The 21359-nt window shown below is 39.3% G+C and overlaps 1 long non-coding RNA gene across 4 annotated transcripts in view; it reads left to right on the forward strand.

Moving 5' to 3' along the window:
• Positions 1-9070: 9070 nt before the first annotated feature.
• LOC108352541 (uncharacterized) overlaps positions 9071-21359 on the forward strand; it is a 34681-nt gene continuing 22392 nt past the window's right edge. For all 4 annotated transcript variants that reach the window (XR_015635983.1, XR_015635984.1, XR_015635985.1 and 1 more), the window contains exon 1: positions 9071-9278. This is a non-coding gene — a long non-coding RNA (uncharacterized LOC108352541). The remainder of the gene's footprint in view (positions 9279-21359) is intronic.

Here is a 21359-nt window from a genome sequence, read left to right on the forward strand (position 1 = left end):
TATTAAAGACAAAAATGGTGTGATTATATACATATAATTAGGTATAAAATTAGACTTCCTTGTGGGGAAAGCTGTGTGGAGTTCTTTTGGGATAGAGAAATAAATGTCATCCCCTATTAAAATGAAACAAATGCCTTATTTGGGCAAGACAGCATACATAATTTAATTAGATGCCCTAATATTCTGGAAGATGCCGTGAAAGGGCTGCTCAGATTTGGGTACCAATTCTAGCTAAATAGTGTGCACTCCTGCTGCACACATCACAGTCCTCTTATTTCGACGTGGTTGCAAAGTCTGGGGAGATTTCTATCCCTTTAACTTACAAAACAGGACAGACACAGGAGCAAATGTGTGGGAAGCTGAGAGGCAGAGAGCAGGCCAGGCGAGCCTCCTATCAGCTCACCAAGGTCTACAGTGATCTGAAAATGCTAAGGGATGTGAGGGGTGTGGCCGTTGGGCACTGGGATGGAAGGACAACAGTTCTTGCAATTGAGGCTTTCCATTGGGGCCGAGATGTTTGATCTTCTTCATGGGTGTTAGCAAATAAGAAGAGTGGCCTGTCATTCTTTGCAAAGCTCTGGATACTTGTGCAAAGCCCCCCTTTTAAGGTGGAAGTCAGAATCAATTGAAGAACAATAGTACACTCGAGTTGCCCTCTCTTCTTAGGGAGTTGTTATGACCTTAAATCAAGGAGACAATCTGGATGTGAAGTGATAAATGACATAGACAGAGTGAAAACACTAATTGAAAAGCTGATCTGAGGGCCTTAATGAACATCAGACAGTTCACAGGCGCTAGAGAACATAAAACATCAAAGGGCCACAGTCATGAGAAATATGCTCAGAGCTATATTCCAAATAGCTGTGGTATTAGAATTGACTAGATTTGTTTCTCCTAAACATGAGAGACCATTTCCTTTAATATAGCCTTATCTATACAGTATATTATATAGAGTAATGATATATAGACATGTGTGTGTGTCTGTGTGTGTGATATTATACATCTACTATACTAAAGCCTAGGTATTAAAGTTGCTTGCCATTTTACATACATTTTTCAGTATCTTTAGTCACATCTTATTATCTCTTGCAATAACCTAATAAAAGAACATTATTCTCACTTTTTGTTTGCCCTATTGATGATATTGGTCAATAGGGCATTCTCAAAAACCTTTTGTTGACTGACTGGCTCAGTCTTACCACTGGTATTAAAAATAAAATTATTTAGAACTCATATTGTGTCTTTGACAAAGATTAGACAATATGCATCAGTTTTCTTTACAAGAAGTTTGACACTAAAGAAGTGAATTGCCTTTTTATCTAAAGTTACACATTAACAATTCCAGGCAGTCACTGAGACCTGTTTACTTATGGTATGAAGGATTAAGTACTTAGAAAGTGATGGAGAAGCATGGATGTCCGTTTCTATATCCGGCATGTGTCAAGTCTCAGTCATTAGGGCCGGTGTCTTCGGGGTTTGGGGGACAGACAGCTGTCAGGACATGGAACACTCAAAACATAACTTGCCACCACGCCCAAATCTGATGATGTCACCGAAGAAAACTGGAGAGTTATTGTGCGTGCATACCCGAGTTCTATATTACTTCCTTCTTGCTGAAGATCGACTTCACTTTTACTTCATGTTCTTGTTGAGCATGATGTGGACTTTCTTTCCTTTGGGGCAGGTACTCTGACCCCCAAGCCACATAGTTATAAGTTTCCATTCCTAACAAAGAAAATGGATTAACTCACTTTGGCCAAGGCTCAAAGCTAGTCCATGGAGGACTATTGGACAGTCTGAGAGGAGCTGCAATGGGGTTTGCTTTGTTCCTCTCAATTTATTTATGTATTTATTCACTCTACACCCTGTTCACACCACCCTCCCTCCTCTCCACCCGGCCCCACTCTCCTCCCCTTCCCCCATTCCCTCCTTCTTTTCTCCTTTGCCCTGGAACTTCAATCTCAGCAGGACTAGGTGCATCCTAGCCCACTGAGGCCAAACAAGGCAGACCAACTAGGCGAAAGGTATCCAAAGGTAAGCAGCAGAGTTAGAGCAATTCAAGATTCGATGGTTAGGAAACCCACATGGAGACCATACTGCACATGTGCTGTATGTGTAGGGGGCCGAGGTCCAGCCCATGCATGCTTTTAGGTTGGTGGTTCAGTTCTCTATGAGCCCCCATGGGCCCAGGTTAGTTGACTCTGTAGGTCTCCTTGACCCCTCTGGCTTCCTCAATAGTCCACTCTTCCACAAGACTCCACCCTCCACAGCTCCACCTAGTGTTTGACTGTGGATCTCTCTCTGTTTTTGGTCAACTACCGGGGTGGAGCCTCTCAGAGGCAAGTTAAGCTAGGCTTCTGTCTGAGAGCATAGCAGAGTATCATTGTTAGTTTCAGAAGTTTCTCCCACGGGATGACCTTTGGGTCAGTCATTGGTTGACCATCCACAACGGGATTTCCTAGAAGACAGATCTAGAGGGATCCAATAGGTCCAGCGTGTCCATCAGTGTTAGCTGATCACATGGGTATTGAACCAGTTGAGATGAAGTATGCTCCTCTTAGGATGACTAAAATGCTGTACCTTGCTGCAGTGCAAGTGACCTGCATGACACCCTTCACTGTTTTAAAGGATGGGTTTTATTTGCTCACGCATTTTATCCTAAAGAATAGTCCTGTGGCCTCGGCACTCGAATTTTAGATCGTCCCATATTTTCTTCTTATTCTCCTCCCATGCAGACTTGAAAATCAGGCACCAGCATATCTCCCGCCTGTGTCCTCTGAGGTGTTTTCCATAGCTTTCCATGCACTGGACCGTTCTGTAACGGCAGTGATTAAACAGGCTACTTTTAAAACAGTGGTCATCTCCTGAGGCAGCCAATAAATGGGAGTTTGTACTTTTCTTCACCTCCACTACTTTTAAAGATAATTTAACTTAAAAAAAGAAATTGACTAAGATATAGTTGATTTTTTTTATGTGGAGGGTCAGGGAGTGCTTCTACTTTTTTTAAACCTTTGAATCAAGTTTTTGATTTTCCCCTTTTATGTATTACTCTGATGAACCAGGAATTTTCCCTCTGCTTTTAAGACAAATTTTAAAGTACTACACATGTTCTGGCTACTATTTGCACTGCTTATAGTAAAGCTTTAGATTTTTAAGCTTCACTGGTAGAACTTTCTACTTAAATTATTAATCCAATTTAGTTTAAATTTTCATAAGTTATTAAAGTAGATTCCATGTGAATAGCTGATTTTCAGATTTTGGTGAGTCCTAATTCGAGACAGTGCTAATGTGTAGCCTTTGGGTATTAACTTTCCTTAAGTAATGGATAAAATAATTTCTCTCATCCAAGACGAAATGTGGATAGCAGATGCTTTTCCTGGGGCTTAATTAATTATCTCAACATTAGACCACCCAAGAGCTAGAAGTGAAGTTAGAGATGACTGTGTGGATGGATCTCAGAACTGCAGTGCTCTCTGTAAAGCTGAACACTTTTCATAGTGGAAACTTCCATAAATACTTGCTGTGGCCCAGATGGTATGGATTTATCCAGGTTAAGAAGTTCAAGCCACAGACTAATACATTGTCCCTTATGTCTTCTGCTGTGTTTCACTTTTTTTTTTAATGGTCAGTACTTTTTAAAATCAGGTAACTGTTAGAAGCTAGCTACCATTAAACAAATTGTCAAGTCAGCTGTTATCACAGGGCCTCAGGAATATTTTCTAAGACAAGTAAGAAAGTAAAGTAAGTAAAAGAAGCCTTTGTCAAATAAAGACCCTAAAAGTAAATACACACACACACACACACACACACACACACACACACACACACACACACACATGCCTGGATGCCTGGTATTTCTTTCTGTGAGTATGTATAACTCCTAAGTAGTATTTATAATATTTTAGCCTTGCCATGCCGTTGAGTCACAAACACATGGGCATTCTTAGACATGGAGAATCTGGACCATTGTAATCAACCCTACTTGTTGTGTCAGAAGAAGCACAAATATACAAAGTGGATGGCAATGAAGAGGTGCTTCATAGTGTTAACCTAAGGATTACACAATGATTTTGCTCTTACCTCTTTCTTTTCCCCAAGTGTCACATTACCTACAGTTTTCCCACTGGCTACATGGATGGAAGATTTATCGTACCTGCCTGCAAGGCTTCTGGCTAGGAAGACAGTGATCTAAGGGATTGTTATTAACCCATCAAGTCCAGCAGAACACCACATAAGTGTTTCAGAGAAGGAGCGGGTTAATTTCAAATTTGGTTTAGGCAAAAACAATTAATACCACACAAAAGATTAAAAGCACACACAAAGCAAGCCCAAAGTACCAGCTTTTGAGAAAGAAGAAACAAATAACTCAAGAGTTCAAAAAAATGTGACCAGAGTTGAAGTTGAAGCGTGATAACCTGTAATAGACAAACGGAGTAGCCACCAGGTTGCATGGGTTTATGTTGGGGATGTGTGGGGAGGGGAGCAGCTGAGATTTTGTAGATTCAGTTTGTTGGTAGGTGAGGAAAGAATGGGTGAAGCTTTCTGGGTCCCATTCGAAGGTATCCCTTGAAGTTAAGTGAGTGAATGAGAGGCCATATTCTGTCCTTTGAGAGCAGGTTGTGGCACAGCAAGGAGAGAGGGCTACAGTTGGAAAAGAGGAAAATGGAAAAGTCGAGAAAAGTTCTCTCCTTGGGATAACGGTCCCATGGGTGGCATAGAGCTGGTTTTTAATGTTATGTCCTAATGTAAATGCCAGGGCTTTGTTCGTGAAGGAAGCCGGTTGACCAGAGACATCAACAGCACTCAGAACTTTTACTAGGAAGAGTCTAAGACCATACTTCAGACTATCATAAAAACAGGCAGCATTTTATCATGACTTCAAGCCCTTTATGCACACAACGATTCGAAGCATTTCTGTATGTGAGTATCAAAGCATGGTGTATTGACAAGTAAGAATCAAACTCCCATAAAATAATTATCCTTTTATCTAAAAATAAGTGTGTTGTTAATCTGATGAAGCAATACTGTTACTTTGTGTTGGCTAACTTAATTCTAAAGAAAGGATCTTTCTCTGTAGCTGCTGTCCTATAATCAAAAGGAAACAGGAAGTAAACTTTGCCTCTCAATCAGCTGAGGGTTTGGAACTGAGAGATTAACATGCCAGTTGGTCAGATTGCTTATTTTCTCTATTCTACCTGGTGCCAAGACAGCCACATGAAAATGAAAAATCAAAATATTGTGTTATTGGCTTTGCCCTGCATAAACCATGTGTATATTTGGCTCACTTTCATTGTCTAAATTATTTAACTTTTGCTTACTTGTAAGAAATGTAATCTTAGTACTCCAGTGAAAATTAAGCCAAGAAAAATGAAAAGCATTTTAGCTATTTCAAGGTAAAAAAATACTTGTTTCCCCCAAATATTTGTCATTTAGAATTTAACAAAAGGAAGAGGTTTTGTATGTATGTAATGTGCTTGGCTCATCTCTCTCTGATCTGGCCACACTTCTCAATGTGTGCTTATTGTAAATTCAGACTGGCTGTGACACTTCCTGTTCAGATAGCTCATTTTCATCTGATCTCAATTTTCCCACCCAAGGCTCAGACCACCCATGGCAAACAAACAAAATTACCACCAAGAGCTAATTTTGTAATGAAAACAATTTGAGCATAAATGTGTGAAAGGCAGAAACTTCCATGAATCTTTTTCTTCGGAATGAAAGTTTAGGGCCATGATTTAATTCTTAATCGAGTAAAGTTGTTTGCATGTGTAAAATACCGAATATTCTGTCCTTACTGTAGCCTTAAATGTTGGGGGTACAGAGAAAGCTGTTTCTATGTTGTGATTTCTAGATGTCATAGAATTTTCTAGGTTTCGGTTTTCTAGTATTGCTTGGGTAGGGTTTTTACCTCTGTCCTGATTGTTTGATATTGTATAAATAGGACATGAATGTTAAAGGGCCTTGAGATGTAGTGACTGTAGAAGCATGATAGACTGTTACTGAAAAGTGTGATTTCTGGAAGACATTTTAGGATTCCCAACATGTTCTGGGCTTATTTGGTAACATGTAACTTAGTATGTCCAATTCTGCCATCAAAAACTTTCATTTTCTAATAGATTTCTTTCTGCATGTTGGAAGCAGAAATTACTGCCTTTAACACACATTTTTTTATAGGACTAAGACTTTTTAAAATGTTTGTTTGAGTACATTTCAAAAGCACATCCATGTGACTTGGAAATTTTGAGGAAAACATATCATCATTAAATGAATTTATTGGTGTTATTTCTAGTTTCAATGTGACCAATAGGAAATGGAGCGGAGTTCCATATGTCTGGGGACAAGAGATCTAATCCTAACCCAGAACACTCATCTGGAATGGGACAGAGCAAGTCAAGAGATGTGTGAGTTATGCTAGTTATCTAGGTATGGAGATGTCTGGAGAAGAAAGATTTGATCTGAGTTCCATGTCACCCTTGCTCTCTGGTAGACACTGATATTTTGATATTGCATAATTCAAGGAAGAAACACTAACTTAGATGTCGAAAGGGTTGTGTTCATGGGATTGAGACATCCAAAGGCAAGGGTGTTGTGTGGTCTACGATTTCGGCCGGCAGCCTGTGTGGTAAATGGCAGCCGATCTTCAGTACCACATTGTAATCGACAGCCCTGTGGTGAGTGGGAAACAGAGCTTTTCCCCTTCATCGGATCCCGCACTCAGTCTGCTTTAGCCCAGTACTCATAAGTGCCATCTGTTCACAGGCTGAAATCTGTGGAGTGAAATCCGAAGTCACATAGGAGACTACAAAATACAGATCTGTAAAGAAACCAGAGGAAGCACAGTGCATGAAATGAACAAAATAATAGCCTTGGAAATAAAGAAAAAAACAGGAATACAGGGCAACAGAAGGAGAACACTTCCAACGACGAGAAGCAGTGAGCTTTAAAATATTTCAGACAGGAAGACTTATCTGAATGATTGAAATTTATAAGTGAGATTTCATAGCCCAGAGGCATTTAATTGTCCTATTTGAAAGAGTGCAAGGGGTAAGGACTGGATGCTGAGTTTCCCAGGTTGAGACAGAACTTTTGACCGCCATTTTGAAAGTTTCTAGAACTTGTTGTCCTACTAAGCATTTCATTTTAGCATTTGGACAAGTAATAGTGCTTCTAATGGCTGGAACAACACTGTAGACAACATTTAAGCTTCTGTGGCCATAAGTTCAGATGGTAGCATGAGCTTTCTGCGGGGTTCAGATGTCAGCATGATACCACAGTTGTCCTTCCTCTGTGTTTCCAGTCCTATGTGGGCCACTTTACAGTACAGTCTGAATCTGAACCTAGCATATATTGGTGACAACAGTGAATATCCCATCCCATGGTTATGCATAAATATTCAGTATGTTACACAAGGAGGGAAGTAATCAAGGCAAATGAAGCACGTGGACACCTTGGGAGAACTCCTGTTTTGTCTCTATAGAAGAATGAGAGTTGTACGTGTAATGAGTGACTACCACAGGGCACCACCTACCTTGAGAGCGTTGAAGCTCATTTCCTCAGCTATGAAGTGTGAGCGAAAGCAACTGCTGACAACTTCAGGTCAACCCCAATTTGTTATTTTTAAGGGCGTGGCTGCTTGTAGGGCCACTGTGTTTGGGTGGATGGCCTCATACCAGTGAATAAGTTGGACTAGGTGGGTTGTTTAAGGCGAGGAAACAACGGAAAAGGATACACACAATGGGAGTAGACTTGAGAGGAGTTAGGCGGGAGACTAGAGGGTGCATATAATCAAATTATATCCTAGGAATTCCTCAAGATAGTAATAAAATGTATTACAAGCCTAAAGCTAACTCAGTCGCAGTTGTGAAGGTGGACTAAAGGTGTGAAGTCTTGTTACGTCCCTGACTTAAAGTAAGGTGTCCGTAAATAACGTAATTACTCATGGGGGCATAAGCAATTGGGTAAGATCCCGAAGACGCCATTGTGGAAAAAGGTGAGTTTCTCATCGAGAAATGAAAGTAAATAAAAGAGACTGGGTTATCCTAAGGACAGACTCAGTGAAAGAGTGACGGGCTCTTAGGAGGTGTTGCCAGGAAGGGCAGGATGAGGTTGCAGTAAGATTGCTTTCACTGGGCTTAACTCGGGCGTTAGTGCTACAAGGCAGGCATTATTGGTCGGGCGCGCGCTGGTACTGAGAGAGTGGGATTTGATGATCTTTACGGGACCTTAACCTTTAAGTCTTGACAAACAGCTCAGGCGTTTTAAGAACCCTGGTGTGCAAATATTCCCCGAATAACTGGAAAATACAGTCTGTTTCCAAGTTTTATGGACATTTCGTGTTGCTTAAAGAGGTAATTAAAGATGGGATTTGAGTGAGAAGAATGTATTTCCTCCTCCTCATTAAAGGACTTAGAGTTCCTGATTTAACTTCTCTGGCATTTTGCTTTTTGATATTTTCTAGCGTTACTTTCCCCTTGGTTTTCTCCAAAATGAACTAAGGACTCAAAAACCTTAATTCTGTTGCTGGTGTCACTAATGAATAATTCAGTATGTTGGTTTAGAACGGCACTAAAGCTTTCTTAGTTTTCAAAATAAAATCAGAAAACTTATCATTGGAAGACCTTGATCCTGTGCTCCTCAACCTGACACATTCTGCAAAGGCATGCAATGATAATTTATTTCTATCAGCACTGGAGCTGAGGGAAAAGCCACAACAACTACATTTTTCTTGAAGGCAAATCACACACAAGATTGCAGGTCAAGGGAATGAAAAGGGGTGGGGGTGTGGATCTTGCAAAAGCTGAGCTTCCCACCCCCTCCCACGGTCTCTGGGAGGTGACTTTAGTGGCTCCTAACTGATTCTGTCACTGTGAAATCCTACAGTCATTCTTCCACACATAAAGGACAAATAGGCAGGAGAGGAGGATCTAGATGCTTTCAGTTTTAACTCTTCACCAATAGTAGAAAAGGCAGAATGCCTAAGCTATGGTTCTGTGGCCAATAGGATGGCTGCGTGTCTCTCACATGACTGCCTGTCCCTGCCTTTCGCATGGGCTCTAATTTAGTTCAATTCAGAACTGCAGATAGTACGGTGGAGCAGGGATCCCTGAGCACAAGTGGCCGAGTTCCGAGGGACTTTAGGAAATGCTTCTCCTCCCTTCCTGGGCATGCAAACAAGATTCTGCACCTGCACCGCAGTTTGTCCGAGACAGAAGCCTCTGCCTCGCCTCGCCTCGCCCGCAGGGACAAGGAACTAGAGCAAGAAGCAGCATTTGAAAATTGTAAGTATGCATTTCTTTCCGTCAAGTGGGCTGATTGAAATAGTTTTCTGCCAGAAGCACAAAATACTCGAGGATTTGCCAGGGAATCCTTTTAGGTGCAGTTTGAAAGGTAGCCAAAGGGCAGGGAAGCTACACCGGGAGCATTTGTTGCGTGCCTTCTTCTGTGAAAGATAAAGAATTAAAAAGAAAAGTCAGGCTTTCTGAAGAGTAGCTGTAGGAGGCTCCGCACTGGGACACTGCTCGAGCATGCTGCTTTGTTCATAGGGAGAAAAAAAAAATGAAGGCACACACATATGTACTTAGTTCCCTTCTTTTTGCTCTTTATGTCTAATCAGATTTGATTTGTCCCCAGGAAAAATAAAAGACAAACTTTGCTGACTCCACAGACTAGGGCACCCCACACTTTCCAGACATCTGACAGTTATTATAATTAGCTATGAAAGACGGCTAAAGACACTTGGAGGCAAAATAGCTCTTAAATCTGAACAATGGCTTCAAGCCAGGGCTTTCTTTTGATTCATTTTTGAAGTGTTTTAAATTTTACCATAATGACAGAGACTGAACTGGGTTTTGTGTTTTGCCCACAAAATGTGAAAAGAGGTCCCCGGCACGAGTGACGGCAGCTGAAAGTGGCCAGTGTGGAGAAGGAAAAGACAGCTTTCTGTCTTAGGAGCCAGGCCTCCATATAAAGATTTTTTTTTTTTTAAATTCCTAATAGGGTGGGGTGAGGATGTGGGGGGGGGTGGGGAGGAAGCATGCCGAAGCTTCTTCATAGAAGACTCCTCAAAGAATAAAATAATTTAGAATGCCTTCCTGCTGGAGGAGGCAAGGTTATAGCTAACATCTAAGTTGTATTTCTGGTAAGATTGTTTCCCCCCCTGTGGAGTTTTAAACAGAAGTGACATTCAAAGCAGCATTTTTTTTACATTTATACAATAATTGGAAACAAATGGTAGAAATTGTTCCAGTTACTGCTTCCTTTTCACAGTCAGCTAGGGTAAGCGGTGCATTATGTCTTTCCTTCGAGAATCATCCAAATCCTTAAAAAGTTATGTTTAGTCTCATAAGAAATGAAACTGCACATCAGGTCAGTGTGATTATGACTGATGAGGATTCCGAACAACAAAGACGCTGACAGAAAGAGAGTTTATAAGAACACGCTGCCCTCCCCGTTCTTAAAAGAGAATATTAACTCCATCAATTATTGAAAGGAATTATTCAGAGGCTCCAGACATAACTAATTATGGCTTAGAGAGGTGCCAGAGCTGAGCCTGTGCTGTAATTATAAAAGTCCAAGACGCTAGGAATCATTTTTTTTAAGGGAGGCTCGAGCACGAAATTTCACATAATCTTTTAAAAATACACCAGTTTTTCTTTGTCTGCTCTCTCCTGTTATCTACACCTCCCCCACTGCCGCCCACTGTGCGCGGAGACACCTGAAGGCTAGACATAATGATCAACAGAGCTCCAGCCTGTCTGGACTCCAGCCAGGTCCCCCCCACCCCCCTTCTACAATCAAGGAGCTTGCACGCAATGCATGCCGAGCCTTTTCCACCACTATGTGCAGATCCGGGATGGAAGTCGTACACATACTGCGGAAAGATTAAAGACAACAATATCCCCTTTCTCCTACCCTAGACAGACTCAATTTTTAACCCTATCATTACCTCTGAAACCAAAATGTCTCAAGCACTCGAAGGCAGGTCTCCAGGGACCCTGCAACTCCTGCACCATTTCGCGTAGAAGCACACGCCTCATTTGGTGTGGAAATCCCATCTCCACGGATCCTGGCAGAATATTTGAGGATTCACAGTGTGTTAACTAAAAGAAACCGAATTCGCTGGTGGAGGGAACGCATTTTTGAACAAACTTAAGCTATTTAAGATCGAGGGGGGGAAAAGTCAGAGGGCTGTGGGAAGGTTCTTACAAGCCTCGTTGAGGGCTGCAGAGGGTTTCTGGGGCTGCCGTTCTGTGAGCATCGTTCTGTTTGCCTCTGTGTCTTTTTCTCATTCTCTCTCTCACACACACTTAAGATGCACACATCAGCTAGAAAAACACACCACTCTATCACAACGAACCCAGGTTAGTTGGTGATGTCATCACAGATAAAATTTCGCCTTTGTGGGCAACATTTTCAATCACCTAGACGCCAGCGTCTGCTGGGTGTGTGCCCATAGGAAGTTCAAGTGTTTGCGGGTTAACCAACACCCACAGGAAAGCAGTCTTTTATTCGGAACTATCTCTCTGTCTTTAAGATGTGTTTATGGGGCAGTATGTGTGTGCTTATCATGATATATGTAGTCAGTCAGAGTTCTGTGGTCCTAGGATGCCTTATTAATATGTTGATTGCACATGTCAGAGGTGGCTGAATTTCAATATGAATAGATGAAATGAAAGGCGTTTTAAAATAATTTGCCTCAAAATTTTACAAAAGTAATAGCCATTAAGAATTGGTATTTGTCCTTTGCTATTAATTTTAAATGATTTTTACTATTAAAATTTCTCAAGGAAAGAATCATTTATACAAATGGTTTTGAAGTGATGCCCATTCTTGTGCCTTTGTGAGCATGTATCTGGGTTAGATGAAAACTTGGATTTAGTGTTTGTGCAGGAGTTCACTAAGTATTTTTCATTTCTACTTTGTGGGTCATTCCTAAAAAGTCACTCACCAAACAAGTGCTCAGATCTTTATATTATGCGTATTATATTATTTTATTTTTCTTGTATCAACGGGAAGAAAGGTTACTGTTACCGCACAAGATGACTGAATTTGAGACAGGCATGGAGAAAAATTCTACGGACATCCTACACCTTAGCTATCAAGTTTTGATATGTAACTTATTAATAATATAGGAATGATGATATATTTGCTAGCTCAGACATGTCCGGCATTTGATATACAGTTTTTGTAAGCTTCAAAATTCATTCTTTGTACTTCTAATTTAGAAAAGATTTCCAAAGCACGTGCCTGTGAACTGAAGGACCAGCACAACAGATTTACCTGCCAATGTTAATATGTGATTGTCTGAAAGCAAGAGAATAAAAAATTATTGTTTCATTTGATTATTGCCCAGAAAAACATGCAGTTGAAGAATTGACACATTTTGTACTTACAAAAATAATCTATCCATGTTGACTGGTATTTCTGTGATGCAACACTCTACCGTAAACAAGTAAATAACTTTTTCTGAGGTATGACTTTCTATTTTTTTATGTAAACAATCCCGTCCAACGCACGCTGAGGTTCTGACTTGGTGAGACATAATTTAATTTCTTTATCCAAGAGAGAAAAGGAACAAACTGTTTTTGATTCCACCCTACATTCTGAAAGCCAGAGCTGACATTGCCCTCTGGGGACACAGGTTACTAGAAAGGCATCTTTCAAAGACAAGAAGATAATGGACTTGATTGAAATAGTTGGACTACGTGAGGCCCATTCAAGAACAAATGCTGTTTCAGATCATAACTATGAGGGAACAATTTTCTATAGTTTCTTCTCCTTATACAATGGTAATGGTCTATTGGACATGGCAGAACAAACAGGAGATGAATGTACCCAAACAGAAAACAACCAGTGCTCTTTCCTGTCAGGGATACACCAGAAGTCTTGGTTATCACAGAATATTCTTACTCTGTCTTTTTGTTGAAGATTGTGCTGGCTGTGCTCCTTGGTATCAGCTGACCATGTGCGGATTATATTCAACATATACATTAGAATATAGGCTTGCAGTCACAGTTTATTTTTGTTATTATATAAGAGTGTCTGAAATGTTGGAGAGTATGACTGTACTTTAATACAATGAACATTTGGGTAGCAAGATCCACTGGTTGTGATTATTCTAAGTGAGAATCGTGCTCAGGTATTGAATAAATTAGTTTATTGGTGAGATAATTATTATTACGAATACCACACACACACACACACACACACACACACACACACACACACTACTTTCATAACTCAAAAACGTCAATCCAAATTTGAAGAAGAGAACAAAAATTACTACAGAACCAGATTGTGTTTCTGAGTACACGGTTGATTCCTAAAAGTCTAGAGGTCATAATCTCTTCATGAAGAGAACAGTGGTGTTTTTTTAAGCTTCCCCTGTAGTCTGAAGGCCTGAGATTATTGTGCACAGATGTCCCAGCGGTGTTCAGAGAGTGCAAGGAAAGTCTAGTTGCAATGGCTAAGAAGGGGAACTGGTTCTGCTGCTTTATGCTCCAAATTTTCTTCTCCCAGTCTGGACGCATGCTGAACTCAAAATTAATTTGAATGAAGGCTATCAAAGTTATTTTTATGACTTACAAAAGAGCCACTGTTTTGTTAGATGCCCTGTGAAGGCAGAGAGAGTTTGGAAAGTGATTGACTGACCCTCTGCTTGCAACCTACTCAGGCTCAGGGAGACGCTGGGTCACACCATCTCATGAATCACAGATAGGAACTGAACCAAATGCATATTTGGGGGTTTAAAAAGAAACATTTAGGGTATATATGTCTATATACCTATTTTTTTTTACTATAAATGAATTTTGGGTTGATTTTTGGCACATCTTTTAAAAACACCAACCCTTAGTTCAGCCGAAATAACTTTTTATAGTATAGCGTATAGCTAAGACCAGATGGCCACACGCTCCTTTCTTATTTAGATGAGACTCTTCCTTTCAATAACATCTTTCTTCCTGACCTGCTTAAAAATTCCAGCGAATGAAATCAGCGCAGGATTTTCAATTCTAATTGACCATGTGCAGAGGAAGGGCCGGGACAGAAATCACTGGAGGCATTGTAAGTCTCTCTGCCTCAGCTCTGCCTTTGTATTTTACCCTTGCTAGCCAACCCAAACTAGCTGAAAATATTGAAAATGTTTAACATTAAAATAACTGCACTATTATTCTTTAGTGAGAATTAGTTGCTTGATCTGATTTTCTCATTTAATCATAAAAATCAAAAATTGTTATGCACTTACATAGCTTCATTTTTTAAAAAGTGCCCTAAAATAGTAGCATAACAGTTGAATTGAGATAGAAAGATGGACTGTCATATTTATTTTCCTCATTGCTTAAGTAAATCATTTCATCATATATATGTATATATATCTATGCATTTTAAATTTTTATGGAAATATTAATTATCAGGATTGTTCATATATTGTATATGAATGCTAACTAATGAAAAATATTTTCCTTGAAGTTTATTCATACTTTTACTAGCAATTATACTGGAAATAGAAGATGAGATATATATGTATGTATATGCGTAATATATAGTTCAGTGAATTATATATATTATATGTAAATATAATATATAGTTCAGTTAGTTATATATGCTTTGAAAGTGGATATATACTTTAGTAGGCACCCCTAAATTTTTTGTTGTTCATTTTAGGGATGTGGCGGTACTGAGATTTGAACCCAAGGCCTAATACGTGCTAAGCACACATTCGACCACTGAGCTATACTCAGACCCTCTTTTGGATAAATTCTTGGCTCAAATCATTTTCTTTATATTTATTTTTTGCAGTTAAAAGAACTCTGTTCTAAGAAGAACATTTTTGGAATGGCAATCCCATGAGATACTGGCATTATTTTGATAGAAAAACTTAGAAGTAAAGTTGAACTCAAGGTGCACATTTTAAAGACAGATAGGAATTTAGAAAATAAATATCAGTTATTGGTGCACTAAAAAATCCTGAAGAGGCTTTACAGCAGTGCAGACCCTGGGTTCAAGGTCATGCTCATTATTGGGGTACAACCTAGTATGTAACAAATATATTGACTGCCCCAAAAGAGATGCTTTATCAAAAGCCACGTTCATGCAAATGCTTGAAAAAATGCACCCAGTGAATGGTAACGTTCATGAAATGTTTTGCATCAAAATTATACAAATACCAAGGTGGACCACCCATGGAATTTGCAGTTCTGAAGGCTGTGCTCTAAGTCACTCATACATGGAGTCAATTCTTCACATACCTTGGGGAAATTAGCGTTCGGTTATCTTAACTTCCTGTGAGTCAACTTGTGCCTCCATGCATTGGACTGAGGACTGTAATCGTGTCCTTTGGCATGTGAGTTACTGCCATTCTCGTATTAAATATTTTTCTTAATGACTTAAAATTGGAAAAACCAATTACAAATGTAAGTTTCCTGCTCTAATTTACCCAGTTCTGTCTTATCCTATAGGACGATGTAAAAGATCTTAAGGGATCAAAACTATGAACTAACAATAAAAATGACAGCGAAGTACCACCTAAGATTTTAATTTATTAACAGCTACAGCATATCTTTACCTTTAGAACCACAGAGTTTATTTAATCATGAATCACAGCCAGGCTATAGCAAATAGTGGAGAATGGGATTATGGGTGTGATTAAATTAAATCGGTATTGAAAATTTTCATCATTCATACTAAATAATAAAGATACAGATGCAAACAAGGATGATGACTCTAATTACTTCCATTTTTCTCCTTTTCTGTAGTATCACTGGCTACTAATCAGGTCTTGATTCTGTGGGGTCAAGGCTGATCAAAAGTGTTTAATTCAACAATAGTTCTACATCTCCTTAAGCTAAGTGAGTGTTAGCACTTTTTATTTTTGTAGGTTTGTGGTTGAGATTCCCACTCTAATTCCGCTTCATGGATCCTAAGTTTCATTTTGGTTAAAAAAAAAAGAAGGGGTTGGGGATTTAGCTCAGCGGTAGAGCGCTTGCCTAGGAAGCGCAAGGCCCTGGGTTCGGTCCCCAGCTCTGAAAAAAAAAAAAAGAAAGAAAATCCAGGATAAATGACGGAGAGTTATGGAACCTTTGCAGCTGTGCAAAATGTCTGCCCTCACTATGGTCTCTTTCCTGTCCTGTGAGACTGTGGGAATGACTCTGTGGTAGAGAGCCATGGGAAACCCAGGTCCCCTTTCAGCTCTCCCTGGTCACTCTTTGTACTGGTTTTCCAGTTTAGGAGCCTTCTGCAGCTTAACCTCCCCTGTATAGTCGCTGCCTCCCATCCAGGGTGCTGTGCACCCAGCCGTTAGTCCTCAGTGACGGTTTGCGTCATCCTGCATTGAGAGGCATAATTTTATATCCTTTGCTGTAAAGGAAGTGGTGCTATATGAATAGATGTGAGGATAAATATAGGGGCTCGTGCAGATGTCTCTGGCATTCTGACAATCTGAAATGTCGTAAATAACAAGCCACAGACGCCTCTCACGTCTAGCTCACGCAGTAAGCCCACCTCCAAGTGGAAGGGTTCTCTCGTTTAATAAGCTCAAGATGGATGCCCAGTTCATTCTTGTGTTCTCCCCTCCAGTAAGTATATTTCCTGGAGGAAAATCACTGTTTAAAAGAAGTAGAATTTCTTATTTTGCAAATAAAGGTTAAAGGAGAGACAATAAGGCAAGCAACCAGGAGATGAAGCCAACAGAATTATCAGGACAAGCTGTGTCACCTGACCTGAAGTTGTAAGGGTCTCAACATTTGGACGTTTTCAGCACTCATGTGCACATATAGAAACTCCTATGGAAATTTAACTTCTATGTGGTAGTAAGTGGGAGAAAAAGTCCTTTTAACATTTGAAGTGTTCATTTAAATCTACCACAGGAGAAGATGTGTGAAAGACACACCCCCCCCCTTTTTTTTTTGCTGATTCTGTGGTTTGATTGTCTTGATCCATTTAATCGTTTACCAGAATATTATTCAAACGTTTTAGGCAAAAAGGAATCCCCCAGCCAGCACTGTGCTTAGAAAACACTTAAGGTGCCTCTTGTTCTGGAAAGAGTTACAGATGTAAGCTAACAGTGACATTTATTGGTTAATGGGGAGGGGATACAAAGGGTTAAATTTTTAAATCTTTGCAAAGAGGCGGGGTGAGGGGGAGTCTCTGGAAGATAAAAACTAAACTAAAACCAGAGGCTAAGCTGCCAGCGATTTGGCTGTATTTATGGATTATACTCCATGTTGAAAAGAGTAAAATCAGAAGTAAGATGACGCTGCAGGGGGCGTCTGGACTTTTCACTCAGTCTAAGGTCTGTTTAGTCAATGCTTATTAAAGCCTGGTTCTGACCTTTGCCCTCTTCACTCCTCTTGGTTCCAGGTGCAACATTTGTGAAGTGCTTGCCCATTCTTAGGCACTCTGAGCAAACTTCCATTCCTGAATGAGCAAAATATGTTGAATGTTAAGAAGAACCCAGTAGTTGTTATGGGAGCATTCTTCAAAGCTCTGTAAACTCAGACCCACTTCCTTTGTAATTAATAAGCAGTGAGCATGGCTGTTCTTTAAGCTATAACTGAGGCTGCTCAAGTATAACTTGAACCTAAAATACATTACTGCGGTGTAACTGTAATATTTCTGTAAGAATATCTAAAATGGCTACTTCTACCCAAACCATGTCTCTTGGAAGGGAGTACAGATATTTTTGTATAGGTATTTCTTTTAAAGTTATGCATACCCTAAGCATACTCTTACATTGACTACTCTTAAAAGACTAATTTTATTTTATAACATGCAACTAAAAGAGAGATTAAAAAACCCAAAACAATAGCATGTTGGTATGTTGGAAACTTTTAGCTATAAGATTTTATAAATTACATTTATGGATTTATATCACATTTGATAAGTGTTGATCGTTTATGAGAAACAGACAGATTTACACATCCAAAATCTAATGCATGATTGCATGTATGAAGCATGAGATACCCCAAAACTCAACCATGGAACAGAGAGAGAGAGAGAGAGAGAGAGAGAGAGAGATTAGACGGATATTTAAAACCATATTAAAAAGATTTAGAATATTGTTTTACTTTTCTGAAAAAAGTATTTGGCAGGCGACATTCTATATATAGATCATATACTCTATATGATCTTAGTTCACTAATTTTAAATACATTTTTTAATTTTAAGGAAAATTAAATCTCTGATTTTTGACAAAATACATGACTTTAAATATGCAAATGTTTCTTATGGTTAGAAAAATATAGATGAAACTTCATTTTAATTTTAAAGTATTTCAAATTACACAGGAAATTAATGGCAAAATAATATTTAGATTCATGTTTCTACTTCAAAGATGTATAATTTTCAGTATTTTGTTTTACTTATTCCAAACAATTAGGGAAAACCAAACACACAGATTCTCCTCTGGCTGCGGAATAGAGGCCTTTCCTCTAGTTGGTTGTTCATCTTTCTTATCTGCATTGACACAGTTTGATCAGTTCTACGTCAGAGACTGTTAAAAAAAAATGAGATGTCAAATGTAAAATTCCCAGTTGGCCCACTTTAAAGGAGGGGGAAGGGGCAAAATTACTGCAATTAAACCTTTTACGTATATAACTTGGTGACTGTTGTGGTAAGACATTGAAAGAGTTTTCTTCATCCTCCACTAACTTGGGTGGCAGACACGGAGAAAGCCGACACCTAGCTCCCCTTTCTGTGGAGCCTTTACAGGCCAGTCCTTTACAACTCATGTGGCACGAGGAGTGGGTCACAAGGCGATGACGTCATGCTTTAGCATCCTGTTTCTCACCTCCCCCTGCTTTTATAAAGAACCTGTGTTAGAGTCATCTCCGTACATCGACGCATTCACCTTTCTCACTCTCTGAGCCGTTTGTAAGGATGCTTGGTTTTAAAATATTCTGAGAAATTCTTAGAACTGTGCTGAGCTTGACATGGGAAGGAAACTCAGTAAATAGTGTCATGTCATTATTATTTTTTTTTGTTTGTTTGTTTCTTCATTTTGAGTGGTGTGCCGACCTTTGAGAAAAGAAAAGAATGCATTTCTGAAAAAGTTTCCTATATGTATGTGTTGTCGGAGATTTGCAATAACCACATGGTGGTACATTCTGACACAGACTTACCAGGGATCTTTCCGCACCTAGCCATTAGAGCATAGACCTCCTCCATCACTTAATGTCTTCTCTTACACAAAAATCTAAGAAAAAAAGACGTTAATACGCATAGGTAAGATGAATTGTTTTCTTTTGAAGATTCCTTAGTAAGTAAACTACTTGCGAAACAGTATATGAGAACACATCTGTAGTAATTTACAACTTAAGCCAAGTAGCTTACCATTTAATTGGAAAAGACTGAGGTACTGACTCAGATACTTAAGGTGGGTATTCATGCAGACTGCACTCGTCGTCCATTTAGAAGCTGCCTGCTATCCCAACATTGGGTAATTAGTATCCAGTAATAAACATTGACTCAAGACAATGGCCTCACATGACCCAGTGAAGAGAATAAGAGATATGAAGGGCTCCATTCTTTATTATCTTCTATTCAGAGTTTACCACAAGCTCCAGTAAAATATAATCACTGATTTTATTTATGCTAGAAATATAGGATAATACCATGCCCCTTCTAACAACGTATGATTGATGCACAGCAGATGTTAGATTATTTTTAGATATATTTTGTAGACAAAACCACTTATTTACACGTCACATTTTTTGATAGAGTACATTAAAGACTGTGGAAATCAGCTCTCATCTTATTTATTTTATCCCAAGACTTACAAATGTATACAATATCATTGCAATGAGGTCTTTCTTTGTTATCTTTGGCTACTTATAGTCATTAGCTGCCAGTACTCTTCCACTGCAGGTAATTACATAGTCAGTGTCACACCCTTGGCCATTTTCATTGCTGTTTTCCCAGAACCCTGGTCAATTCATTACTAGTCTTTCAAAATCCTCCTGTCTGCTTCTCATTATGCTTGTTCAACAACTATGAAGCACCTTGCATAAGGACCAAGAAAGGTTGCTCCTTTGGAAATGCTATGACTCTCTATGGCTCTGGATGGTGTAATGATTCTCTAGGAGCTCTGGTTCCAATCAGTGACTGTCAAAGACTGAGCTACGTCTCCAAGATGTTTACAAATCTCTATGCCAGTACAGCTAGAACTCCCACTGTCTGATGATTTCTGAGCTCTTGGAATAATCTATACGTTATACAAGTGTTCCATCCTTTTAAAATACAGACTCACATTTATATAGCATTATCTGCTTTCATTTATTTTGCTCTTAAAAAATGCCACTGGGCTGTGTGTGTCTTCTGAGGATAAGCGTAGTCTGTGAAAATTTCGTAGTTGAACAGGTCAAATAATTCTGATAATACATGTCATGGATAAAGCAAGGGGAGTGAGGAAACCTTGCCACTCACAGGTAAAGATTGTGTTGAGTAGGAATAGCTCTCAAAGATTCTCTGATCATCTGGGAATACTCAGTAGCATAGCAACGAGGGATAGCGCTGAACTATCATTGGGAGGTCATGGTTTGACCCAGGGATTCCCAGGTGCTGACTTAGATGGTAATAGGAAGAATAGATATCTTCAATGTATTATGAAATTTACTAGGTTTTAATTAGGCATTGGCACTATTTCCATTACAGGGAAGCTAATCCTTGAGTGAATGATGAGAACTTTGCCAAGTTTACACTATGAATTTTTTAATGCGAACTTGCTCAAGATCCTTGTTTGTGAACAGCTTGCCTCGTAAATTGTTAGTTCATACCGTGCACGAGGTAGCGCTGCACAGTTTACGACGGCAATGAACAAAGACCTTTTCACTCTGGGAATGGCCACGGAGATTTGAACTAAGAGTTGCAGGTGTCAGACATAGAAATAATTTCAGAATCAGGACCGCCACCTGAGTAACGGTAACCTATGGAGGAAAAAATTATACCAAGTGATTCAAACAGTGATTGTAATATTCATTTCAGTAATTCCCAAGATATAAAAGTTTTAACTATGTTGAAATCCTTTTCCTAGTGAGGTCCATATAAAAGATTTAATTGTTCCTTTAAGAAATGATAATCAAACAACCGTTCAAAACATGCCATAAATCTGACAGCCACAAATGTCTTGTATCTGTTTGTGTGCCCAAACTATCTCTACTTCTAAAGTAGTTGACAAACGGAACAGATGCAAATTGAAAGGCTTCTGTAAAAACTCAAATGAACACAAGACATTGCTAATGGTTTCATTTGGACTTGAATCCCATTACTTCTGTCACTTTTGAGTGTATAGGTTTAATCCTCTTACAAGACATTTTTAAATGGAATGCTAACCTAAAGAAAGAACTGCATGGGACTAGAAACTACCA

The sequence above is a fragment of the Rattus norvegicus genome, chromosome 13 (genome assembly GCF_021556685.1).
Source record: "Rattus norvegicus strain SHRSP/BbbUtx chromosome 13, alternate assembly SHRSP_T2T, whole genome shotgun sequence".
Taxonomy (NCBI): domain Eukaryota; kingdom Metazoa; phylum Chordata; class Mammalia; order Rodentia; family Muridae; genus Rattus; species Rattus norvegicus.